This window comes from Brachyhypopomus gauderio, chromosome 8 (assembly GCF_052324685.1).
Source record: "Brachyhypopomus gauderio isolate BG-103 chromosome 8, BGAUD_0.2, whole genome shotgun sequence".
Lineage (NCBI taxonomy): Eukaryota > Metazoa > Chordata > Actinopteri > Gymnotiformes > Hypopomidae > Brachyhypopomus > Brachyhypopomus gauderio.
Window position 1 is genome coordinate 1,486,315 of NC_135218.1, and position 10,357 is coordinate 1,496,671.

The 10,357-nt window shown below is 45.0% G+C and overlaps 1 long non-coding RNA gene across 1 annotated transcript; it reads left to right on the top strand.

The window, feature by feature from the left end:
• Window positions 1–719: 719 nt before the first annotated feature.
• On the top strand, window positions 720–1,628 carry LOC143521003 (uncharacterized). The gene is made up of 3 exons (XR_013132580.1): window positions 720–872; window positions 1,354–1,399; window positions 1,480–1,628. It is a non-coding gene; the product is annotated as an uncharacterized LOC143521003 (long non-coding RNA).
• The last annotated feature ends 8,729 nt before the right edge of the window (window positions 1,629–10,357 follow it).

Consider the following 10,357-nt stretch of genomic DNA (forward strand, 5'->3'; position numbering starts at 1 on the left):
AGCGCTATACAAATAAACTTTGATTGATTGATTGATTGATATTTATAGTCGCAGCAGATCCTTCCCCAAGGAACAATGACCAACCCACAGCAACCGCTGGGGTAGACCACGGGTTTGCTAACGTGTAACCTTTAAACTTACCAGGAATCCCCTCCAGTGAGGCATCCCGTGGGACACGATTTGGCATACTATAAATTAACACTGGGGGAGTAAGAAAAACAGGAGTACAACACCCTCCCCAGGCGAACTGAAAACTGACTCCTGTTGAATGATATCTTCTCTCAGGTAGAGCAGAATAGGTCTTCTCTCCGCATGCCCACATCATCGCCCCTTCTGTTACTGGGTTTACGATGCCATTACAAGAGGTGAAACTCCATTTTGCAGAGGAGTTATTTAATCTAATGGTACATGTTGATCCATCTCTGGATGTCGCTACAAAATCAACCTGACACTTGGTGTGTCCTATCCATGGATCACCTTTCAAAGCCCCCTCTGAGCAGAGGCACCACTCTCCCTCAACAGGGGTGGTGTCAAATGTCATGTTGCGAATGCCGGCTCGTGACACCTCATCATTCGGTTCACAGTTGTCATTCCTATGATCTACACACTCAAAAAAATGATTTAGGGCCGTCATAAAGTTTAAACAAATATTTTACATAAAACATATTTAATTATCTAAGAATTATACTTTATTTATTTGAATTACTTAGTACCAACATGATTTTGATTAATATTATACAAATTAAAACGACCTGCATAAAATCTATTAGGTTTTTCCACTAAATCCAATAGGGGGCAGTGCGCATGTGCACAGTATCCGGAAACGTGCCAGCTTGCGTCAGTACATGTCGTATGTGGTGGATATGAAACAGGTAAGCTCTTTATATTTTTACAATCTTCTTCCATCCTTTGTTATATATTTTTTCTGAAGAGTATTGGTGAATTATATACAGTTAATATGTGTTATATATTTTTTGTGATCTATTTTAAAGCTGTGTCATACTTCATCATCATCATACAATCAAGCTAGCGAGTTAGCCAACTAACTAGCGATCTTACAAAAGTAGACAAAATAAGTAAATAGTTTTTTTTGTAAAACATATTATGTTATGTTAAGATTAAAGTTTGTCCAAAATTATTCACACTAACAGTTTGTGTTTTGTGAAATTAGCTGTAGGCGAACTTTTCAAATTGCCATTAGCATTAGCTTCCTAACTAGCTTGCTGGCATGATGCTTAGAAGCGCTAGCTGTGCATTAAAATGTGTGATATGTAGCCGTTGGTAAAATTATACTGAACTGAGACAGACTTTCTCACTTATTACTAACTTGTTCTAATATTGACTGTTTTTAAGGTATTTTCTGAAATTTTAAGAACGGTGGGGCAACCTCTCAGTTACAGTAAGTATTGGTAATCTCATGGTATTTTTCAAATATAATCCTCTAAATCACTCCTAAACACTCTCCCTCTTTCTTTTTAGGTATATAAATGTGGGAGTGTAAGGTGTGTGGTACATCTGTGACCAGTAGGTATGAAATATTAAAGCATTTTAAGCTAAAACATGGGCATTATGGGAACAGGTTCAGGTATCCTTGTGTATACAGTAATTGTCCTTGTACTTTTAGATTATGGAGTAATCTTTTAAGCCACATATACAGTTCACACAGTACTCAAGTATGTCCAAAACCAGTGCACATAGCCACATTTTCATGTCAGTTGTGTGCATGCAATGAGCTTTCAAATGAAAGAGAGTACTTCAGTCATGTGAATGAACATTTAAGGAGACAAGAAACAGTGACATGTATGTTTAAAGGATGTGAGTTTAAAACTAACTTTTATAACACATTCCACTCTCACAAAAACAGGAAACATAATCCACATGCTTTAAACGATTTTAAGTCTGATGTCGTAGTCAATGTAGAATCACAAGAAACAGGCAGTCCTATAGTTGATGCTCCTTGTTCTGCAGATACAGATATCGAAACTGAAACAGCTACTACAGCTTCAAGTAGCTATGCTAATGTTCAAGATCTTTCTAAACTAATAGAGCAAGATGTTGCCTTAGTTTTATTAAAGTTGGAAAATATTTTGCACGTTCCAGCGACTGCTGTTGATGAATTACTTCAGGAATTGCAGTATTTATTAAGCTCTGCATCAATTCCACTGACTTGTCACAATCTTTCTGACATTTTTAAAAATCACAGTCTTCAGATTGAGGAGTCAGTCATTAGAGAGATAGCTGAAGGAGTGTGCAAATTAAATCCGTTGAGCAAATCCATAGGAAAAGATGGTTCTCTTTCTACAGCCTTTAAACGCAAGAAGTACTACAAGGAGCATTTCAGTGTAGTAGAACCAGTTGAGTACATACTTGATCCAAAGACCAATAAGACCTATCAGTACATTCCCATTTTGCATTCTCTTCATCAGTTGTTCAAGTCCACTGATATTTTGGAGAGTGTTGTTAATAACCAAAAGTCAGATGAAAAAAATTCAGGTGTAGGTAGAGAACAGCAGTAAAGATCTGTTCAAGATGGCCTTTATTTCAAGGAGAATAGTTTTTTTTCTGGTGAAGACTTGAAACTATCAATATCTTTGTATGTTGATGACTTTGAGGTCTGTAATCCGTTAGGCACCTCGAGAAAAAAACACAAACTTTGTGGTGTCTACTGGATTCTTAATAATTTGTCCCCTGGGTCTCATTCAGCACTTTCAGCTATCTACCTAACTGTTTTATGTAAAAGTACTTATGTAAAAATATATGGCTTTGGAAAAGTTTGTGTCATTGAGATGCAGGTTGGCCAGAATCCAGCTGAATCTGTTGACACTCATCTGAGAGGAAATGTACAAGTCTCTCATTTCAGCATGAGAGGACCAGTAATCTCGATATGATGGTGATTTTTTAACCCCCATGAGTATGTTGATTGCAATAAAAACTTTCATTTCTTCAGTGGTGACGGGCTGGAAGGTTTTCCCTGCTTGGGTGGCATACAGGTTACTTTGAAATGTCATATGCTCAAAAAGATCCTCATCAAATAAGCACATGAAAAAGTCTACTGGACTGGTCAGTTCATCAGTGTCAACTGGACCAGTTTGTTCACAACATTCTGGGATAAGAATAGTCACAGCGTTACCCCCCCACTGCCATGCTTTTGTCTTGAGGCCCTCAGCTGCTGCTGCATGGTCTATGTCCTGACCTTCATTATTCAGTCCCACCAGGATTTCGCGGGCCTTTTTTGTGATTGTTGCGGGCTAAAATGTTTGATGTTGCGGGTGTTTTTCAAAAAAATTGCGATGGAAGTTGCGGTGTGTTTTTGCTTTTAGTAAATGTTGTATGGTTTCCTCTATTTAGTAGTCCATTTTAATGATCTATTTACCTATTTATTCAGGGTTGCCAACTTTTCAAGATCGCTTGAAGTGAGATTTGAACCTGGAGGGGGTGGCGGGGTTAGCGAACGTAAGTTGTTACCGGGCGGCCTGTAAAATGGACACAAATTAAGTATTATATTGAGATCGATCGCCAGTGCTTGGCGCCAGAGCGAACTAGTAACTCATAGATATGGATCAGAGATAAATAAACTTTATCTCTGACTTTAAACTTTATCTCAGTTTAAAGTAGGGTTGCCACCTAGGTCTGACAAAAAACAAGGACACTGTCATACTGAGCGAGTGTAATCTGTTGAGCGGGGTGGGCGGCGAACGTAAGTTGTTGAGCGCGGCGTGGCGAACGTAAACTTAACGTAAAACGTTACCGGAGGGGTTTAAAATGGACACAGAGAGAAAAAAACAGATTTAAAGTGTGCAGAAACAGTCTGAATCATGGTTTGAACTAACCTAGTTTTTTTTGCCGGGACCGAATATTAAAAAGACGAAAAACCGGGACAGCCCGGTAAAACCTGTACAGGCACTTGAAAACCGGGACAGTCCCGGGAAAACCGGGAAAACCGGGACAGGTGGCAACACTAGTTTAAAGTTTAAACTTATAAACTTTATCTCAGACCCTCGCCGCTTGCGTGCGCTGCAGTGAGTTCGCGGGCTACCGTTGCATTGTGGGGAATGTAGTGTTTGTGCGTGCAAAACACCATCGGGCGGCTGTGGCCTGCGGGCCGGTTCTAATAGTAATTAAATATCATCCAGGGGGCCATAAATAATCAATTCGCGGGTCGGATCTGGACAGTGTATCCCCGCTTTCATGTAGTGTACCGGGATACTGCTTTTCCCGATCTTTTTGCCGTTATTTTCGTCGCTCATGCTGCTTTCAGTCTGCTCCTCTTGAACGTATATACGGAAGTAAGGCGGGAGTTTGTCGACGTCACATCAAGACGACATCAGTGATTGGTCAAATGTGCGGGAAAGTTGCGGTGATTGGCTGAAGTTGCAACACCGCCCTGAATTCGCGGGGTTTGCTTGAAGTTGCGTTGAAGTTGCAAATCGCAACATCGCGACTTTCTGGAGGGTCTGATTATTGTGGTTCTCATCACTGCCCTGCTCACATTCACTACTGCTGTCATTTTCATTTCCCTGGATTCCATAACTGCCCTGATCTTCCTCATCATCCTCATCACTACTCTCACTCTCACTGCATGAAGAATCTGATGGAATGGCTTCTATCAAAAGTCTTGCTACCTCCTCAGCAGTCATTTTTCGTTTTGCCATGATGCACTGCGAAATAGAGTATATCAACTTAGCTGTGTAAAATATCTCTAAATTAGAATAAATAAATGAACAAGTTCAATCTCATCATATAGGCTCAATGTCTATCACCATTTTCCATGTGATTTCTGTGTTTGCCCTACGTGCACTGTGGTTACTATGGGTAACCACCAATTTTGAGCCATGTGACCCTCTACTTGACATATTTTCACAGTGGTTACTAGATAAAACCACCACATTTTAGCCCTATAAATGCATATATTGTTTTAGTTTTATTATTATTTTTCTATTTTCTCAGTCTATAGTATGTTATCTACAATTAAAAACAACAACCATACATACAAAACCAACCTGGATCACCTGGTAAGCAATTTTGGACAGACCCTTCCAACAAACTTGCAGACCTAGCTTTTTGTAACGTTTCTCGCGTTGCGTAGCGAGGAGACGGACACAAATGCTGAGAGGAGCGAGATTTATTAAAGGGAATACCATACTCATCGTCAGAAAGCCAGGCAGGGTCGATCACAGGAGGGCAGTCCGAAAAACATGCAAACACGGGCATTACAAAACAGGGGAACACGAGTAACAGGCGAGGAATCAAAAGACAGGGACACAAAATGGTCGGGTACAACGCTGAACAAGAACTTAGTCAAACCAATCAAACAAAATACCAGACAAAGGACAAGGGAGACTCAGGGGCTTAAATACAAGGAATCTAACGAGGGGCAGGTGACGGTAATAACACGGGGCGTGGTAACAAACAAGGTAATCACAGAGACGAACGAGCGGGGTAAACAGGTACGAAACACAGACACGAGGGAGTTTGGAGTGACAGCTAACGGAGGGGGGCACGGTCATACGTGACACTTTTACAGAGAAACTACAGTGCTTACATCACTTCCTGTGTGCTACTTTTTTAAGGGTCCGTGTAACAACATGAAACATTTTCAGAAAATTTAGAGGTTCCCTCTTTAAAAACCAATGCAAATTGAGAAATGAGGAAAAACAAGGTGGTTTCTAATAGTAACCACCATGCTGCAAAGGGTTAAATAGGTGAATAACACAGACCCACGTGACCTCGAGACAAGGCACAGGTGTAACAAACGAACGCTCCGTTGCGCTGCTGCCCACAGCCATGGGTGGCAGCTCCAGGGACGCGTGGGGGTGTCTCTCCTCCCAGACGCGAATCGCGGAGCGGCGGAAGTAGTCCGCCCTCTCTGCATCCTCTGTCTCGCGAGCGGCGCAGAGCAGGTAAGTGCAGACAGGGTCCTGCTTCATCTGCTGCTCGGTGACGAGGACTTCTTGGCGCCGGACTGGGGAAGAGCCGTGGCGACGCCGGCTCTTTCGCTTCCCCTTCGGTGCCCGGGTAGCGTATCCTGGCATACGTTGTTTTGTTGGCTCGTCTTTGTGACGCTGTGGTGCTGGAGGAAGCAGGAGGCACGACACGCGTCTTGCAGTGAACACAGAACACTGCAAGACTCCGGGTGGAGCGCGAGCAGCACAAACTCAACACTCACGCTGACACGGAACTTTAGACAAAGACGAGCACACGACACCGCGCGAACGCACATTAAATAGGTGAATAACACAGACCCACGTGACCTCGAGACAAGGCACAGGTGTAACAAACGAACACGCTCACAAACAACCCACACCCACAGAACTACTAACATGGACATAACTGCACGCAGACAACATAATGACGCCCACAGGGAAGGGTCCGGAGCTGTTCCGTAACAGAACCCCCCGCCAGGGGCTCGCTACTCCCGGAGCGTCCCGCGCAGCTGGAAAGCCCCGAACCAACACCGACGGGCAGGTCCGGAGCCGCCGGGATTACGAGCCTCCGAGAGCCGTTACCCCCGACGGCGGGAACCGCCGCGAACCGCTCTAGCACACCCTCCCTGGGAAGACAGGGGAAAATACATTAAACAAAGGCACAAGCACAACCACGCACACAGGAACATTGAACATAAAGGGCACAAAAGGGAACAGGGGGTTCGGGAGAAACACGGGGGCTGACAAACAAACAGGAACAGGCAGCCATGACAAGGGTTGAACCACCTGCCCAAGAGCTAGTGGTGGCGCTATCCCTCCAGGGAATGCAGAAGGAGCGGGCGTAGCGGACGGAACCGGCGGCGGAGTCCCTCCAGTCCTCGGCGCCACGCCTCCAGCGCGGGTTGCACCCCTCGGTGCGCTCTTGGTCTTTGCGCCCGGGGGTTTCTCCCGAGGAGCGGCGACCCTCTCCTTGGGCTTCGCCGGAACCGGGACTCGGCGCCGCGTGCTGGCGGGCTTCCGCAGCGTCTCCCTAGGCGCACCGAAGCCCCACCTTGGCCCACTGACCGCGCCGTGTCCCTTTGGCGGTACCGGGATCACCGACGCGTCAGCCCTTGACGTCTCCATCGGCTCCTCCTCTTCCTCTGAGACACTCCAGTCCAGGGACATGGGCTCCTCCGATGCGGGGTAGCACGACCAGCTCATGCTGCTCCTCACCGACGGGGAATGCGAGACCTCCACGCCCAGTGGACACCCCTTCTCCTTCAGCACGGTGTCCGCTGAGCCCACCGAGGCGCTGTCCTCTCCCTCACTCCCGCTGTTGAATCCGGACGGGGTCGAGCGGACGGACGGAGGTGGACTGGCGCTTTCCCTCCCCCCGTAACACACTGTCGTCTCGGAGTACAGGGACGGAGGGGGACTGACGTTCTCCCCCTCTCCGTAGTACACCGTAGACTCGGAGTGTACGGATGGGGGAGGGCTGACGTCATCATCTGCCTTCTTGGGGCGCTCTTCAGCGTCGGAGCAGCCCGGTGGAGTGGGGCTGGTCTCTTGCTCCTCGTCAGACGTCTGGGGAGCCACTGACCTGGGAGAAGGGCAGCTGGCCTCACCCTCACTCTCCTCGTTGGAAAACACGGAGGGGGGGGGGGGGGGGGGACGACTCTCCTCCTCTCCGGACTCCTCGCTGCCGAACTCGCACTCGGGAGGGGTGAGGGCAAAGGCGCCTACACCCACCATGAATGGCTCACTGGTCTCCTCCTCCTCAGGGAGAACCAGGAGCGGTGCGCTTGCCTCCTCTGTTGCGCTGCTGCCCACAGCCATGGGTGGCAGCTCCAGGGACGCGTGGGGGTGTCTCTCCTCCCAGACGCGAATCGCGGAGCGGCGGAAGTAGTCCGCCCTCTCTGCATCCTCTGTCTCGCGAGCGGCGCAGAGCAGGTAAGTGCAGACGGGGTCCTGCTTCATCTGCTGCTCGGTGACGAGGACTTCTTGGCGCCGGACTGGGGAAGAGCCGTGGCGACGCCGGCTCTTTCGCTTCCCCTTCGGTGCCCGGGTAGCGTATCCTGGCATACGTTGTTTTGTTGGCTCGTCTTTGTGACGCTGTGGTGCTGGAGGAAGCAGGAGGCACGACACGCGTCTTGCAGTGAACACAGAACACTGCAAGACTCCGGGTGGAGCGCGAGCAGCACAAACTCAACACTCACGCTGACACGGAACTTTAGACAAAGACGAGCACACGACACCGCGCGAACGCACATTGAATAGGTGAATAACACAGGATCACGTGACCTCGAGACAAGGCACAGGTGTAACAAACGAACACGCTCACAAACAACCCACACCCACGGAACTACTAACATGGACATAACTGCACGCAGACGACATAATGACACGCACACAGGGAAGGGTCCGGAGCTGTTCCGTAACACCTTCAATAAAGAACTTCTAGATCAAATGAATGCTCCTGAAAATCAGTTAGATCAACCACAAAATCTGTGATACTCCCCTCTGGACTTCTCTGATCAGGAAAAAACAAATCCAAAGCCTTTTCTATCAACTCATCTTTTCTACAGTCCTTTGACACAGTGATTCTTCTTGTACCCCCACCTTTTTTGGTTCTCACTTGCAAAAACTTATCTTTACGAAAATGCATCCATCCAATCTCAATTTTTCGCACATTCTTCTGAGCATTCCTAGGGGGTTCCTTAGCTGAATGCTCGCGATCATCTGTTTTGTTTCTTGATAACTTAGCTCTTAGACGCTCAAAAAGTTTAGATTTGCGGCTTATGGGATTGTTTCCTTTCCGTCTGCAATATCCAAGAACCGCTAGTCGGTCACCATTGGATGGCAGATATCCCTTCAGCTGGTCATCTGTCATGAACAGTATAACGTTGGAATCAATCTACAAAAGAAAATGCTTTATGAATAGTTGTCAATCCTTTCCACAAATTCTAGCCCCTTCAATAAAATGACTAGCTAAATAAAAGAAAAAACATCTTAGTTTTAAAGGCACATTTTCATGGAGTTGGTTTATGGTTAATATTAACCACAGTTGGAATAGGATGAATACAGATTTTTTATCATTCCTATAACGGGTTCACTACCTTATCCCTTCCAAGCTCCTGTATGGTCTCCTCAGGTACGTTCCGTGACCGTGATCTAGCATCTGGGCAGTCTGACAGCCTTGAACAAATTAGTGTTTATGTGTAAAGATTACCTTCTAAACATTCTGTAATTTTAATCATATTACTGAAAGTACAGAAGTTCATTTTTTAGACACACAAGGCCATTATTTGGCCCACGAGTGAACCCTTGTTATGAGTACTTTGTAACTTTATAGTCAGAATATGAAGATTTGACCAGTCATTTCTCAACCAAAAATCAACACACTGACATTTTTATTCTTTGAAATAAATTTACATTACTATAAGTAATCTTGCACTAAGTCTCAAATCATTCTAAGAATTGCCTTCATTAAGCCCCATTCACATTTGTGAATTAAGTGCCATTTAAAGCAATGTAATATGCAAAGAAAGTTATATGACAAGAGCAGTCCTTACAGTTTACCTGGAATTAGATTTAGAACCACGGTGACGGTTTCTTTCCCTGGTGCATATGTCTTGGCAAATGTACTGAAAGTTGAACATAAACAATTACAAATATACAACACTGTATTGATTGATATTACTTAGTTAAAACATGTCATAATTGGAATGACTTTTGGAGACATGCGTGCTACCTAACACATTTTTAAGTGGACTAAAACGTGTCAGATTCCCAGTCTCTTCCTCTCTGGCTAGCTATCAACATTTCAGCTAGGCTAGTCTCTGCTTGATCGCGTCTGATCTACTTCTGACATTTGCATTGTCTGTTTAAGGAGTGTGACGAAATTATGGATGATTAACCACGTGATTATTAATATAATTATCAGACGTCAAAACAGCATGTCTGCTTGAGTCACGAGTCCTATTGCAGCAGCTAGAGATAGTTGTCTACATAAAACTTTACTTAACCTTTTATAAATTGTAAGTTTTATACCAGTCAATAAAAAATAAATGTTACGAGTATTTTTTTTCAATGCGAGTACAATATGCGTCGCTCAGTGACAATAGTTTAACAATTTTAGATGTCGTTACCACTATTAAGCCATCTAACCTCTATAGCTGCCTATCACTGTGCATTAAACAGTCATTAGTGGTAAAACATCCCAGTCAACATGTCCATGCGGGCCCCACATGGGTTTGAAATGGGCTGGCACATGGGCCCTTTTTTGTACATACCTAATGTAATATTCAGTTGCTTTTCTTACTTTGCAAAACTGTTGTATAAGAGCACAGCACTAAAGACTGTATTATCATAAGTAATTTCAATCAGAGATGAGCTGTTTATAATAATACTTACATTTAAATGACGACAAATGCTTGATCAATCCTAATAAT